The 16,112-nt window shown below is 46.6% G+C and overlaps 1 pseudogene; it reads left to right on the top strand.

Moving 5' to 3' along the window:
• Nucleotides 1-13,712: 13,712 nt before the first annotated feature.
• Nucleotides 13,713-15,721, top strand: LOC125366868 (annotated as a pseudogene).
• The last annotated feature ends 391 nt before the right edge of the window (nucleotides 15,722-16,112 follow it).

Raw genomic sequence — 16,112 nt, forward strand, 5'->3', positions numbered from 1 at the left:
GAAAAAGCTGGTAGCAATAGTCTTGAGGTTCTAACTCCAGCGCTGTTAGCACCACTTCTGCCTGCTCTCCTCCTACTTCACCAAGGAAGAAGCACTTCTATATTTTACATCGAGCTTCTACATATGATTTCAATGAACAAAAGACACAACTACTTTAAAATTTCTTCAAATGTTTGAAACCCATTACATATAATGGGTTTGCTAAGGTACTTTGCTCCCCAAGTACCTTAGAAGAAGAAAGATGCATGAACAGCCAAGGGCCAAAAAGCTCATCTATGGGAGATGTAGCTGGTATTAGCTTCCAATTGCTGCTATAACAAATTACCACAAACTCAAGAGCTTCCCAACCCAAATGTATTATCTTACAGTTCTCAAAGTCAGAAGTCCAAAATGGGCTCCACTGAGCTCAAACTGAACAGAGCTACATTCCTTCTAGAAACTCATCCAGCTTCAGCAGGCTGCCTATGTTCTTTGGTTTGTGACTCAAGCAGCAATCGCCTCATTCCAACTTCTGCTTCCTTGCTCACGTCTTGTTCTTGGATTCTGAATGTCTTGCCTCTCTCTTATAAAGATCTGCGTCATTACATTGGACCCACGGGAGTATCAGGGCAATGGAGAACCATCTTCCTCGCTCAGGATCCTTAATTTAATCAGGTGTGCAAAGTTCCTTTTGCCGTGTAAATGAATATATTCATACGTCTTGGTAACTTAATATATTCTAGGGCTGAGGAATTGGGACGTGGACATGGCGGTGAAAATTATCCCCTCTCCCACGGGACCAGAGCCACATATTCCTACAGTTCCGTCCTCACTGTCTCACCCATCCTCTTGGGCTCCTCAGCGTTCAAGGTCATCGCTGACGCTCAGAGACAGCGATGGAGGACGTCTTCCTCCGGTGGTCCTGTACCATTGCGTCCACACATTTACTTCCCAGCACATCCTCCAACTCAGAAGGAAGGGGAATGGGGGTTCCCTGGGAGTGGGGCGTGGCAGACTCTTCAGCCACACATTTTGGTGCACCTGTGGGGAACCACAGAATGGTTAGTAAATATCCAAAAGCTGGGACAAATGCCCATTGCCTAGGGTGAGCAGAAGCCAGCCAAGAAGTCATTATGGGACGTGGGGAGATGGCGGCAGGCAGAGCTAATGGTGTAGGTGGATGTGTCTGAGCCCTGAGCAGGAGGCGGGGGCTCACAGAGCGAACGGCTGGCACCTACGCCCACCCTTCAGAGCCCACCACGCCAAGGACGGACTAGAGAAGAAAGCTGAAGACTCTAACCAAAGACACACAGGCCAGGAATTCCTGTGAGCCATTCTGACTCCCTGGGGGACGTGTCATCACTTTCCCATGCCATTAGCAGGACCTGGTCAGCCTCAGGAGGCAGCGAGAACCAGTGGGTGTTTACTGTGCACTCTTCACCCAACCACTGGCTCCGACACCTCCTCAGCTCTGGGCAGAACTAAGAAGAAACTGGGGTACCAAAGGGTAGATTGCCCCGGAAGCTCAGAAAAGCCTCCTGAGCGGGCCAGGCAAAGAGGCCCAGGGACAAGCAGACATGACAGCGGGCAGTTCTTCATGTGCAGACAGTTCTATCCCCTGAGAAGGGTGATAGGTAAGTCTCTACAAAGCCTGACCATGGCCCAGGCTCATCAGGGTGATAGGTAAGTCTCTACAAAGCCTGACCATGGCCCAGGCTCATCAGGGTGATAGGTTAGTGACTACAAAGCCTGACCATGGCCCAGGCTCACAGACACCCACAGGTCTAGGCGCCAGCTCCATGAGTGTGTGAGCTGCACAGTCAGAAGGGCCTCGCACTGGGCTTAATGCCCATCTGCCTTCACCTTACCTTTCTTAATCACTCCTTAAATAAAAGCCCCTGCATGTCCCTCTTACACTGGACCTGCAACTCATGCAGCCGGTCCTTCAGGTTGTATCATGCATGAGTTGGAGTAGGACTAAGGGTTAAGGCGATCATAAAATGCTCAGCCTCTCAGCCTATGAGGTTGACATCTGCTCCATTCAGCAGTCAGAGCTGCCATCTCCTTCCCTTCCCCCCCCCACCGTGCACTCTCACACACGCACACACTCATGCATACACACATACACTTCCCAACACAACTGATCACGCGGAACTGAAGCTGGACGACAAGCGTGTGCGTGGATGAGGCCAGGATGGAGACATGTTCGTGGGACTTGTTTGCACCTCAGGAAAATAACCTGTCTACCACAGCTCGGCGAAGGCTGAGAAGAGCCGCACTTCAACACGTGAGAATGTTTAGAATTGAAGTTCTTGAGCACACATATTCCAGCCATCAGAGTAGATGAAACTATTAGAATGTTGAAAACCAAACACAAAGGAAAAGAGACCATACTGTAAAAAATAAAATGTAGAAGGGCATACATGTAATCAAAGCACTTAGGAGAATCTTGAGTTTAAGACCTGCCTGGACTATATAGAGTGAAAGCCCGGAGAACAATGGAAGAAGTGACATTGATCAAGACACATTGCATTCATAAATTGACATGTGGAATGGAAACCCCTTTGTACAACTACTTTAATAATAATAAAAGGATGAGAGGTATGATCCAAGTGGTAGAGTACCGGTTTTTTGTTTTGTTTTTTTTGGCTTCTTACATGCTGTTTATTTTTTTGATTAGGTAATACATTCACAGGATTTCAAATGCAAAAGAAACAAAAGGATATATATATGTATATATAAGTATATATATGCATATATATATGAATATGAGAGAGAGAGATTCCCCCTACCCCTTCGCAATCCAATCCTCCCCACCCCATCCCCCATCACCACCTCAGGTAACTAAAGGCCATTTTCTCATGTGTCTTTTCTGGAGCTATTTTAGGCATAAACAAGCAAACATGCTTACTTACGCACACGCATTTCTCCTTTTTTTTTTTTAAACAAATAGCATCCTACATGGATCCAGGGTACAGTTGCTGAAACAGTCCCAAAGCTATGACTCAGTGTGGGCATGCAAAGAGCTCAGAGGCATTAAAATTAACCAGAGCCGAATGCAGAGCACCAGTTTTAAGTGAAAAAAGCCAAGGGAGAGTGAGAGGCCCTGAATTCAAGCCCTAGTACTGGCACACATACATATGCTTGCGTATGCGCACACACACACATACATACACACATGACTATTGTCAAAATTAGGCACGAGGGCAAAAATCAGTGCAGACATCATTGATTCAGATTCCTTGCATGGAGTTCTACATGTTTTTCATCTTTTTTTTTTTTTTCAAACTGACTTCAATTCGTTGTTCAAGGGGGTTCCATTTTAACAAGTGCATTTATGTGTACATGTTTCTGGATCATAATTCCCCCTCTGCCAATCTCCTTCACCCCTTCCCTGCCCAAACCACACTGTCAAGCTTCCTCATTCCATTTTCACACACCCACATACAAAGAATTGAGTCTATATTCACCCTCCCTCTCTCTTCTCATTTGTCTCCCCCTTCCAGCTAATGCCTACACCCCAGACAAGTATCAACTTCTAATGTTCTTTTTAGTTAAAGTGCATATTGTCTGAAGAGATTTCCTCCACATGTGTTTATGTGGATATTTATATGTTAGATCTAACATCCCATATGAGAGAAAACATTTGTTCTTCTAAGTCTGGCTTACATCACTCAAAATTATTGTTGCTAGGCCCATTAATTTCCTTACAGATGACATGATTATATCCTTTTTATGGAAGAATAATATTCTACTGTGTATCTATAGCACATTTTCTTGATGCATGCATCAGTTGTAGGGCATCTGGGCTGTTCCACAGCTTGGCTGTTGTGAATAGTGCTCTCCATGGGTAAATGGTTTTCAATTTGCAGAAGCCTGACATGGCGGTTGCTTCTTTCTTTTACCGTATTCCCCCGTGTGGGGAGAGGGCTGGCTGTAGGTTTGGCCTCTGAAGGAAGTTTTGAAGATGTAAATGTGACAGGGCACCTTTCCCCATGGTCCTTGCTTCTCTGCTCATCTGGGTTCCTTTGTTTGTGTTCCCTGCCTGGTCCTGGAAGCTTCTGGAACTTATGAACTACGGTCTACAGGGGCAGTGCCCAGACATTGTTCTAAAAAGTATAATGGAAAGTGTAAATAGTACTAAGCCTTCCACAAATATCTGCTTCGCTAAGGCCTTTGTGGTCCTCTCTGACAGAAGAGCAGTCAGGACAAGGCCTTGGTCCTGAAGAACTAAAGGCCTGGAGAGATGGGAAGGGACACAAGTGTTAACTCACCAGGCACCCCTGGCTGGGGAAATGGGTCCTTCCCTCCCTCCCTCCCTCCCTCCCTTCTTCCCTCCCTCCCTCCCTTCCTTTCTCCCTCCCTCCTTCCCTCCTTCCCTCCCTTCCCTCCCTTCCTTTCTCCCTCCCTCCCTCCCTCCTTCCCTCCCTTCCCTCCCTTCCTTCCTTCCTCCCTCCCTTCCTCCCTCCCTCCCTCCCTCCCTCCCTCCCTCCCTCCCTCCCTCCCTCCTTCCTTCCTTCCTTCCTTCCTTCCTTCCTTCCTTCCTTCCTTCCTTCCTTCCTCTCTTTCTCTCGCTACCATTTGAGCCACAGCACCACTTCCAGCGTTTCAGTGGTTAACTGGAGATAAATGTCTCACAGGGACTTTTTTGCCCAGACTGGTTTTGAACCATGATCCTCAGATCTCAGCCTCCTGAGTAGCTAGGATTACAGACACGAGCCACCAGTGACCAACAAGAAATGGTCTGGAAGGCTTCTGTTCAACTACTGCATATCAGTAGCTTCTACTTGGGTAGTTGAAGTTCCTTCAGTTAGAATAAATTTATGTGCCCTGATAAAAAGAACTTGTGTGCTATGTGACCAGTGAAAACAATACCGGATGATGGGGGGAAAGCCCGAGTTTAAGGGGAGCTCTGTAACTACCTAGGCCTGTGGTATGGGCAGACCAGCTACCACTTCAAACTCTAGTTTCCTTGTGGCAGGATGTGGAAGAGACAAAAGAAAGAGGAGTCACTATTTTCTGAGGTTCTGAGAGAGGGGTGACCTGTGCCTATGTACCATCTCATCTCTAGACCGTGTCAGGCTTGATGTTACTGTGTGGTCACACACAGACACTCGAGCCTCTACCCCTCAGCATGACAAGGCTGGCTTTCTCAATATTGTAACATTTCTATGAAGCCAGGAGAAGCTCATGCCTGTAATTCTGGTTACTCAGGAGGCTAAAAATACCTTCTCTGGCTAGCCTGAGAAGAAAAGTTCTAGTGATACCATCTCCAAAATAACCAGCAAAAAGTCAGCCTGGAGGTCTCCCTCAAGCAGTAGGGTACCATCCAAACAAGCAAGCTAGACAGGAGTGAGGCTCTGAGTTTAAACTTAAGTACCACCCAAAACATAAATTTTTAGTTTAATGCTTTATGACAGTTCACAGAGGGAAAGAAAAACGCATGCTGCACACAAAGAACATGTTACTTACAATCTCAGAAAATCAACACCCCCTGCGAAGCCAAGGTTAAGGACTCTCAAGAAACAATGAAAACAGAGGACAGTGGACTCAAATTCTAGGACTCCGCTCTGATTGCAGGCTTCTCCACTCTGATTGCAGGCTTCTCTTCTTCAGAAGAGGGGAGGGGGAAAGGGAGGGGAGGGGGAGGGGGAGGGGGGGGGAGAAGGTCTTAATTAAGAAACCAGACCTAGACAACTCTATCCTAGAAAATGGACACTGCTCATCTCTAAGAAGGGAAAGTAAAAAACAGAAAAATCTCTCTCCTAACCGAAGCACAGGCCTGAGGAAGGATCAGCAAATTAAAGGCATTCATATTTATCATAGCTGAAAGAAGAATGCTGCAGGAAATGACTAGTGAGGCAGGGATGCAATTATAACCCAAGACAGGAAACGGAGAAGGGTTATCTCCGTAGCCAAGGCAGGCAGGGCCGCAACAGGCCATCCCACCCCGGCCTCAGAGGAGCTTCACCCCTTCCAGAGTCCCCAGGCCCCCGAGGGGGAGTCTGTGCCCTCTCCTTCTTTGGAACTTTGATGTCAACCCTCGAGACAAGGGTACAAGGGCTTCCATTCAGAAATGTGATTAAAGCAGTTTACAGAAGCAGGCCCAAGGGACGAGGTGCATAGGTGTCAGACAAATACCTGTACCCCGACTAGACCAGGCTGAGCCCCCTGTCCCTTCCGGGTGGCCCAGCTGTATGGACTGCTGCTTCGGCTCTGCTCCATGGGGCTGGAGGATGGAGGGGCCAGACTGCTAAGCAGCAGGGTGGGGACCCTTGTCCCAGTGTCAAGGCCCAGCCTGTCATTATCCACTCCCAGTACAACTACTGGGTCTGTGGACCAACAGGAGGACAGCCTGAGGCACAGCAGGGCAGAGTGTACCTTGCCCGGCCTTTATCTTTATGCTGGGGTGGGGAGGGGAGGGGAGGAAAATGCTGCCATTCAGCTCTGGGCTTTGTGCCGCTGGCGGGGTGCTGGGCAGCTCAGTCTCCTGATAGGGTGCTTCTACAGGTGTCACTGCTTCTGTGTTCTGGCCCCCAGGGGCACAATCCCCTGGTCAAACTCAGGGGCTTCACCAAATGTAGGCAGAACCTGCTGGATGGTTCAGGAAGGACCACTGATGCTCATAAAGTTTGTGTCCATTTTCAATTATAAGTCAGAATACAATAAAGACACTTGCATGTCCAAGTTCATTGCTGCACTATTCACCATAGCCAAGACATGAAGCAGCCTAGATGCCCCTCAGTGGATGAAGAAACCAAGAACACGTGGCAGACATGTATAAGGGAATTTTCCTCCTCCGTGGCGAAGAATAACATATCATCTGCAGGAAAATGGGTGAACCTGGAAAAAATTATGTTAAATGATGTCAGGCTCCAAGAGACAATAGGTGCATATTTTCTCTGATACGTGGAAGTTATATAAACATAGAAAAACACAGAAAAGGCCATGTGCAGGTATAAATGATCACTGTCCAAGATGCATGTATAGATTTCATAGTGTAACTCCTCTGAGCAGTTAACTGACAGCTTAACAAAATGTCTACCAGGATGTAGAAGCTTGCCTTGCCTGAAAGAGGGGGGCTTAAGGAGAAGGAGGTACACACGTGGAGAGAGGAAGAGTGGGCAAATAGTCAGACCCTTCAATGTACTTGTTGGGAAATGGGACCAGGTAACTGGAGAGGGTGCGTGGAGCTGGGGTGGGGGAGAATGATGGAAGGTGACCTTAATCAAGATGCATCGGACTCATAAACTAACACGTTGAATTAAAACTCTTTGTACAACTACTTAAATAAAAAAATAACGAATTACTGTTTTAACACTGTTGTCCTTTTTTTTTTTCCTTCCTGTTGTTTGGGTAATCAGCGGTAAGGCACCAAAGTCGCTCTCCACATTGCCCTATGCTGCTACAACATCCACGCGTGCGCATCCAGCTTCCCACGGGGACTCCACCAGGGCCAGACCCAGCACCCTACGCGACGTGTGCAGAGCAGACTCTCAACTCCCAACCCGAACCCTCCCCTCCTCCCAGGCTTCCTCCCAGGAAAGCTTGGACCAGTCCTTGATTCTTCTCTTGCCTCCGGACACATCTGATCCATAAACCCTGGCCAATTCCGGGCTTGGCCTTCAGGTGTTGCCGTTCTCTCTGCTGCACACTTTAACCTAGGCCATTCTCTGTCCCAGCATCATCTGAGAGTTTCCTAACTGCCTTCCCCTGTCCACCCTTATTGTCCACACATTGTGATTGTGTGTGTGTGTGTGTGTGTGTGTGTGTGTGTGTGTGTGTGTGTGTGTGTGTGTGTGCTGGTCCTGGGGCTGGAATTCAGGGCCTGGGCACTATTCCTCAGATCTTATGCTCAAGACTAGTGCTCTACCATTTGAGCCACAGCTCCACTTCCAATGTTTTGGTGGTTAACTGGAGGTAAAGAATCTGGAGATAAAGGGCCTGCTTAGATCTATTGCTCTTCTCTGGGCTAGTCACATGGCTTAGTTGAGCTCAAGTGCTCCATCCTTAGAGCCGACCTGGGAACACGCGGCTCTCCAATAGGACTCAGGAGCTGCTGGAACGGGAGTAGGGCCTGTTGAGAGGCATTCCCAAGTGTCTCTGGTCTTAGTCAGGTTGGGCTGCCAGCGTGACAGACTACCATGGACCAGGCGGCCCACACAACTGACACACTTCTGCTAAGTCCGGAGATCAAGCAGCTGGCAGAGCCAGTGTCTGGTGGGTGCTGTCTTTCTGACCTAAACACATCTGTCTCCGAAGCATCCTCACTTGGCTGGGAGCACAGAGAGGAAATAAGCTCTCATATCTCTTTTTCTGAGGGCACTAAATTCAGTCTTGAGGGCTCCACCCTTAGGACCTGAACCCTTCCCAAAGGTCCTATCCTCCTAAAACTATCACACCAGGGGAGAATTTTAACATGACTTCTAGAGGGCCACAAACATTCAACTTATAACATACACGATACCCTTATCCAACTCTGGAATCCAGAGCCCATTTTATCTGGCTGTAGATACATTTTTTTTTAATTTTTTATTTTTGGCCAGTCCTGGGCCTTGGACTCAGGGCCTGAGCACTGTCCCTGGCTTCTTTTTGCTAAGGCTAGCACTCTACCACTTGAGCCACAGCGCCACTTCTGGCCATTTTCTATATACATGGTGCTGGGGAATCGAACCCAGGGCTTCATGTATACAAGGCAAGCACTCTTGCCACTAGGCCATATTACCAGCCCTTGTAGATACATTTTAACAAGCCTGATATCTGGTCTTTCCAGCCCACAGCAAGTGAGAAAGCATTTGAAACAGACAGACAAAAATAGGTGATTGCACAAAGTAGCCACAGGGTGCCAAAAACCATAATCAGCTAGCCACAAGGACACAAAGCAACACAGTGGCTCATTGATGGTGTCACTGAATCACACCTCAGCATAATAACAGTGTGACAATTACCCTGAGGACATGCAACCTGTCTCCAGTGGACATTGCTTGAGAAGAGAAATAAAAATGTTCAATGGAGTTTGGAGAGAATCCTATCAAAACGTTAAATGTTATAACCATGACTATTGTCAACAATATGAACAAAAAACACATTTTGGTTCTCCCCACTGATGCCAATTAAATTAACTACTGTTAGCTGTAATTACCAAAAATTATAGTGAAACGAGAAGCACTTCTTTCCAAGATTTCAGAGAATGTCTACCTATTTCAGAGCTAGAATTAAAACAAAATTATAACAATTAAAGAGCAAAATGAGTGTTGTCGCATAAAAAGCAAGAAGTAGTGCCTTCCAATCTCAACACTTAAAAAAGAGAAGTTAAATCTCAGGTCCTTGTATTTGCCACTTAAAGGAGAGCTATAGCTAGCTAGCTAATTTTTACTGAGAACCAAATCTATTTTAGCTGGATTGTTCCTGACAGTACTTTGGGCAATGAAGCAATGGGTAGCATGACCTTCCCATTTTGCACATGGAGAAATCAGGATGGAGAACAGGGCACAACTGATTTCCATGAGCACCGAGTCAGTCATCATGCAACTTCCATTGACCCACCTTGGCGCTGTGTGGAGTTGCCAAATGATCTAAGATTTTCAGAACCAAAAGGAGGAGAATCAAGATCAGGCTGCTCTGCTGCGGCAGGTGGAAGCATTCCTTCGGGCTCAGGCTGTGGCTCTCTATGGCTCCCTCCCTCCCAAGTGTGAACATGTCTGCTCCGGGTGCCATAGCGAGGCAGCACAACCACTGACCAGGTACGCCAACAACTCCAGTGCATTTTCTCACAGTTCTGGAAGCTACCAGTTCAAGATCAAGGAGTTGTCAGTGTGGCTTTCTCTGGATCTCTGCTTATTGAAATCTTCATTGCCTCTTCTTATATAAAGCCCCAATCCTTTTGGGTTACCCTCTACTCTCAGGACCTCTTTTTAACTTCATTATCTCTTGAAAGACCTTCTCTCCTATGAAAATAACATGAAGAACTTTGATGAGAGTTGTTGATCAGTAGGAAGTTTGGGGGTGCAGGGAAAGAGAAGCAGACTCTGATGGGCAGTGAATACTAATGGAGGGGGTTGGAACTAGGAGAATGAGAGAGGAAGAATATGATCTAAGGGGATTGTTTTTAGGTCTAAAGATAGAACAATGCAAAGGGTAAACAAATGCAGCAGTGGTGCGCATTAGATACTATGTTGAAAATCAGCTATACGACTTGTGGTGGGAAAGGAGAGGAAAACTGGGAGAGGGCAAGGGAAGGGGTGACACTGTCCTGACTTACATAACTGCAACCCCTCCGTATATCATCTTCATAATAACAATCAATCTTTAAAAATTATGTTCTTGATGTCCTTGCCTTTTTTTTTTTTTTTTTTTTTTTTTGCCAGTGCTAGGGCTTGGGACTCAGGGCCTGAGTACTGTCCCTGGCTTCTTTTTGCTCAAGGTTGGCACTCGACCTCTTGAACCACAGTGCCACTTCCGGCTTTTTCTATTTATGTGGTGCTGAGGAATCGAACCCAGGGCTTTGTGCATGCTAGGCAAGCACTCTACTGCTAAGCCACATCCCCAGCCCTCCTTGCCTCTTTTCTCATATATAATGTATGTTCTCTTTGATGTATAAAAAAGGAAATATATAAATTGACCATAGTTACTTGAATATGTAATTGTTTCTTTGGGTTCTATTTTAAAAATTGAATAATACTCTTGTCTCTAACTGAATGGGACATTCAAGCATCCTATATTATATCATTGCTGATGCCTTCCAATTTAATTATGCTAGTGTAAGAAAGTTTTAATACATTTAGTGGGTATTATTATAAATGTCATTTGAATCTGATGTTGGACATTAAAATATCAGTTATTTACTTTTAGGTTAATAAAATGTTTTACAGAGGGGAAAAAAGAAAATAAAACAATGAGACCTGATGACATTTCTTTAGCTAAGAGGAAGGAAGAGTATATAGCTTCATATATAACTTCATATAATAACTTCACATATTATGAAGTTATTTTATATTATATTCATTTTTAATTTTTTGTTGTTGTTGTTCATGTGGTACCAAGGAATCAAGCCCAGGGCTTCATGTATGCTAGGCAAGCACTCTACCACTAAGCCACATTCCCATCCAGGGAGAGAGATAGAGGGAGTGTGACTACTGGAATATACTATACGTAAGTATGGAAATGGCACAATGAAATCCTCCTCTGTAGAACAATTATCAATAATTTTTTTAAAACAACAGAATATCCTTTCTCCAAATACTGCGAGACACTGAAGTTAAGCATACCAACATTTGAATTGGGGAACACTGCTCAGCCTATAACGATACCTGACTTGGAAAGGGCCCACTTCGAAGGCCCTAAGTCCCCACCTGAGTCCTGAACCCTGAACCTTGAGCCCTGCCTTGAATCCCTTTCCCATGTATCTCATTCATAGCCAGGAATCCTCAAGGCAGAGTTTGCTAGTAGAGGCCCTGGAAATGCTCAGGCGGACTTGCTTCTGTGATTGTATCATCAGCATTGGAACAGGGTGGGGTATCTTGAACTCCTCATTTGAGGGAAATTGGGCCTCTTTGGTGACAGGCATGCTGTGATTTTCTGAGAGGCTCAACACGCAAGAACTGGGTGCGAACAGCTGTCCTTGCCCTGTGGCTCCTTTCTCTAGTCCTTGCTGGAAAAACTGTCTTCACTCAACCCTGTGATCGATCATGTAACAATCCCTTACCTCTCTCCTTTTCCTATATATCGCCAATTTTCAGCCTCCCTTTCTTGACCCTCTGAGGAGGAAAAACAACAACAATGAACGTCTTCCTTTACCCTGGTAAGGCTTATGGGGACACTCCCACACTAATGGCAGACTAGTCTTTTTTTTTTTTTTTTTGCCAGTCCTTGGCTTGTACTCAGGGCCTGAGCACTGTCCCTGGCTTCTTTTTGCTCAAGGCTAGCACTCTGCCACTTGAGCCACAGCGCCGCTTCTGGCCGTTTTCTGTATATGTGGTGCTGGGGAATCAAACCCAGGGCCTCATGTATACGAGGCAAGCGCTCTTGCCACTAGGCTATATCCCCAGGCCCAGACTAGTCTTTAGTTAGTACATTTTTGAATGTACAGAAAAGTAGTACATCAAATCTAACGCAGAACCCTCCAGAATGAACACCTAAAGGAATCGGAAATGTGCAATTTAATGGATAAGCAGACAGAAAAAATGACTCACAAGACAAAAAAGGTTCACCTTTGTGACAAACTAGGTAGTAAACAAAAGGAACTTGGCAAGGCCTGTTGACTCAGATTCCTCTTGCCATCTCTCTGTGACATTCCTTCCCACTGGGTATGGGGCAGGACACTTTTCACTTTGGGTTGAAAACAAAAGTTACATGGCCAGCTTAAGGGGGCAAAGGTAAAGAGAAGGAGAAAATGGCCTGTCTGCTTCTGCTATTCGCTCAGATGCTAAGGCACCAGACTTGGGGTACTAAGTCTCTTCTATACCCCCTTTCAGTTTGGTTTCCATCTCCAGCAGTCATGGGAGGGATCTATTCTGTGGCCTAGTGCTAAGGGGCGTGGGTACAGCCCCTGGCTCACACCACGAGAGAGCTTTGATCCCCTGAGAGCGAGACTAAGATAGATACAGAGGCACAAAGACTAAGAACGCTACCACAAAGCTCACGCACCGTGGTGTTGAAGGTGAGCTTCAAAATGCAGAAAGAGCTTGACCTCTGCAGAGATAAACATGGCTCCAAGCACAAGCCTGGAGCTGGAAAGCTCTGGAAGAATTCAGGAAACTGCTGTCACAATGCCCAAGCCAGAGCAGAAGCAAGGGATTTGGGCAGTACCAACATTTGGGGGCTTAAAAGGGGAACGTAGACCTCGAGAAGCAGGGCTGAATTTGGTGGGATCCTGAACTTTCATTTGTTTTCTGGGATAGGGTTTTGCCGTGTAGTCCAGGCTGCCCTTGAACTCTCAGTCCTCCTACCTGCACCTCCTGAGTGCTAGGATTATAGGTTGTATACACACTCCACTTCAAGTGTGTTGTTGCTGGTTTTGCTGCCCTGGGGACTGAACTCAGGGCCGCCTACTTGCTGCGTAAGCACTCTATACTTGAGCCACCCTCTCAGTCCCATTGAGCGGTTTTGAGAAGTACTAGATCGGGAGAATTCAGAATCACTTTACTACGAACTTGGGGCTTCTACTTTTTCCACTTCTTAGTAATGAAGAGTCATTATTATAGTTGCAACAGATAATTATTATTATTATTATTATTATCATTGTTATTATTATTATGGTCATAAGGCTTGAACTCTGGGCCTGGGGGCTGTCCCTGAGGACTTCAGCTCTAGACTAGTGCTCTACCACTTTGAGCCACAGCGCCACTTCCAGTTTTCTGTGGGTTAATTGGAGATAGAGTCTCATGGACTTTCCTACCCAGGCTGGCTTTGAACTGCGATTTCTCAGATCTCAGCCTCCTGAGTAGCTAGGATTACAGGCGTGAACCAGCCTCCTCTAATTTCTTTGATGGCTAAACCTCCAAGGCCTTTTCCACTAGTGGAAAAAACAAAAAAACAAATAACAAGCAGGAGAGAGAAAGAGAATTTCCATAGGCACTGGATCCGGGAGTAGGTCGTTTCCTGGCCCTCTCCGACCTCTCTGAAACCCCATCATATTAAAGGGTCTGGGGACTCCCACTTCAAAGCTCCAACCCCCATCACCAGCTCTCCCAGTGTGACTTGAGAGAACTGGGTCATCACAGAGCCATCTAGAAATGGCTGCCAAAGAAGGCTCCTTTCCCCCAGCTCGGTACTAGCTGATCTGGAAGACAGGCCAGGTGAAATGAAGTCATTAGAGATAGCAAGCGAGGCTACAGCGATCTCCAGGAAAGGTGGTCAGCCCCCGGCTCATGCTGAAATGTCACACTGCCTTGGCACATTCCTACCCCCCTGTTTCAGTTACAAGATCCTTTTTCACTTCTTTAGAGATACCTAGCCATGGCCACCCTACATGCGTCTCTGCCAGCCAAGAGGACCAAGCCTACATATTTATAATAAATGTCCAAACATCCTTTCTGTCCCCAGATCCAATCTGGGTAGCTTTTACCTCCAATTTTCTAAAAATAGGTTTGCCAAAAAAGATCAGAGGAGATTAGCCTGTCATTGCTTTGTTTTTAATAATATGCCTGTCTATAACTCCCTGAAAGAAGTAGATCTTATTTACTTTAAAACAACAACAAAAGTCCAACTCGGGTCAGGAACTGAGACATTCTTTGGGTCTCTTTCACCCTCAGTTTGTCCTTCTGAAAGGGAGTTATAGAATGGCACTTAGTTAATGAAGCAGTTCTGAAAAATATTTTCACCCAGATGTAAAAGCTACCTTCGGTTCCAGACGCAGAGACCCCCGTGGGGTGGCGGACCAGACACGGCCAAGTCCAAGAACCACACCACGCGCAACCAGTCCTGGAAGTGGCACAGAAATGGCATCAAGAAACCCAGATCACAAAGACACGAATGTCTGAAGAGGGAAGACCCCAAGTTCCTGAGGAATATGTGTTTTGCTAAGAAGCACAACAAGAAGGGCTTTAAGAAGATTCAGGCAGGGCTGGGTATGGCCTAGTGGTAAAGTGCTTGCCTCGTATACATGAAGCCCTGGGTTCGATTCCTCAACACGACATATATAGAAAACAGCTAGAAGTGGCGCGGTGGCTTAAGTGGCAGAATGCTAGCTTTGAGCAAAAAGAAGCCAGGGACAGTGCTCAGGCCCTGAGTTCAAGGCACAGGACGGACTAAATAACTAAATAAGATTTCTCACTAATAAAAAGCAGATGCAGGCAAACAGTGGCAAGGCCATGAGCATTCAGGTTGAGGCCCTCATGACCCTGGTGAAGCCAAAGCAGGGCGCAACAAAGACAAGCTTCTCGTGCAGCCCACCGCAAGCTGCAGCGCCTCGCCCGCCTCGCCCACCCCAAGCTCGGGAAGCGCATCCGTGCCTACATTGCCAAGGCTCGCAGGCTCACTGGGCCAAAGGCCAGGGCCAAGGTGCAAGCCGACGCCCAGACTCCAGCTACCACTCCAGCTCAGGCCCAGGCTGCAGCCCCCACGGGGCCCAGGCTCCGGCTCCTAAGGGTGCCCGGGTCCTGTGAAGGCCCCACGATGAAGACCCGTGTCAGCCAGCGCGAGGACAGGTGGACAGCATCTTCAGGGTGGCCTGTCTCATTTCTACCAACCCGAGGCAGGATCTGGTTAATAACACAAATGAGCAAACAAAATCAAACGACCTTAGGTCTACAGCTTAATGTAGCGCTTCTGCACAGAAAGAAGTGTCCTTTCAAACTTATGCCTAACCTGGATTCTTTTCTTTTTCCGGCAATAGGTCAGAAAATCTTGGTATAAGAGAGCCACAGGATACAGTGATGAACTTTTCACACATCCCATGTCCTTAATGTCTGGTACAATGAAATCTCACTTAGATCACGCAGCCATTCTTACAAGGAAATCATTAGTGTTGGAGGGGTGCTAGGGGTGGGCCTGATGCGTGCTCTCTACAACATAGCTGTCCCTGACCTCGGAATTTTCTTTCTCTCTCTCTTTTTTTTTTTAGGGTGGGGGGAATACTGGGGTTTCAACTCTGGTCCTGCACTTGCTAAGCAGATGCTCTAACCACTGAGCCACACCTCCATCCCTATCTTCTGCTGGTAATTTCTGAGACACGGTCTTGCTTCCTGCCTGTGTGCTCTTTGGGGCAAACCCGCTATGTTAGGCTCCTGGCAGCTACGGGTAACAGGTGCACAGCACTCCTTTCTCACTCAGAAGGGGTCTTGCAAAGATTTTTCCCAGGCTACCCTTGAACCACAGTCCCAAAATCCCAGCCTCCCAAGTAGTTCGAATTACAGGAAGGAGCCACCAACACCCAGCCGGAATTTTTTTAATGGACCAGAAGCACTTGTCATTTAAAGTCTTTTTAAAAAGTAAATACATTTATGAAATGAAAATGTGTTTTGTCCTCTTTGAAATATCTCAAGCATTTAGAGTTTCCTAAAATATTTTTTCTTGTAATATAAGCTAGAAACAACCCGCCCTTTATTCTACCAGCCTGCAGAAGCAAATGTCTCCTTCCCGCCAGTTTATCCGCCTGAACTCCAGAGTCCGACCTTCATGGCTTCACCTCTTCA

This window comes from Perognathus longimembris, chromosome 18, assembly GCF_023159225.1.
Source record: "Perognathus longimembris pacificus isolate PPM17 chromosome 18, ASM2315922v1, whole genome shotgun sequence".
Classification (NCBI taxonomy): Eukaryota; Metazoa; Chordata; class Mammalia; order Rodentia; family Heteromyidae; genus Perognathus; species Perognathus longimembris.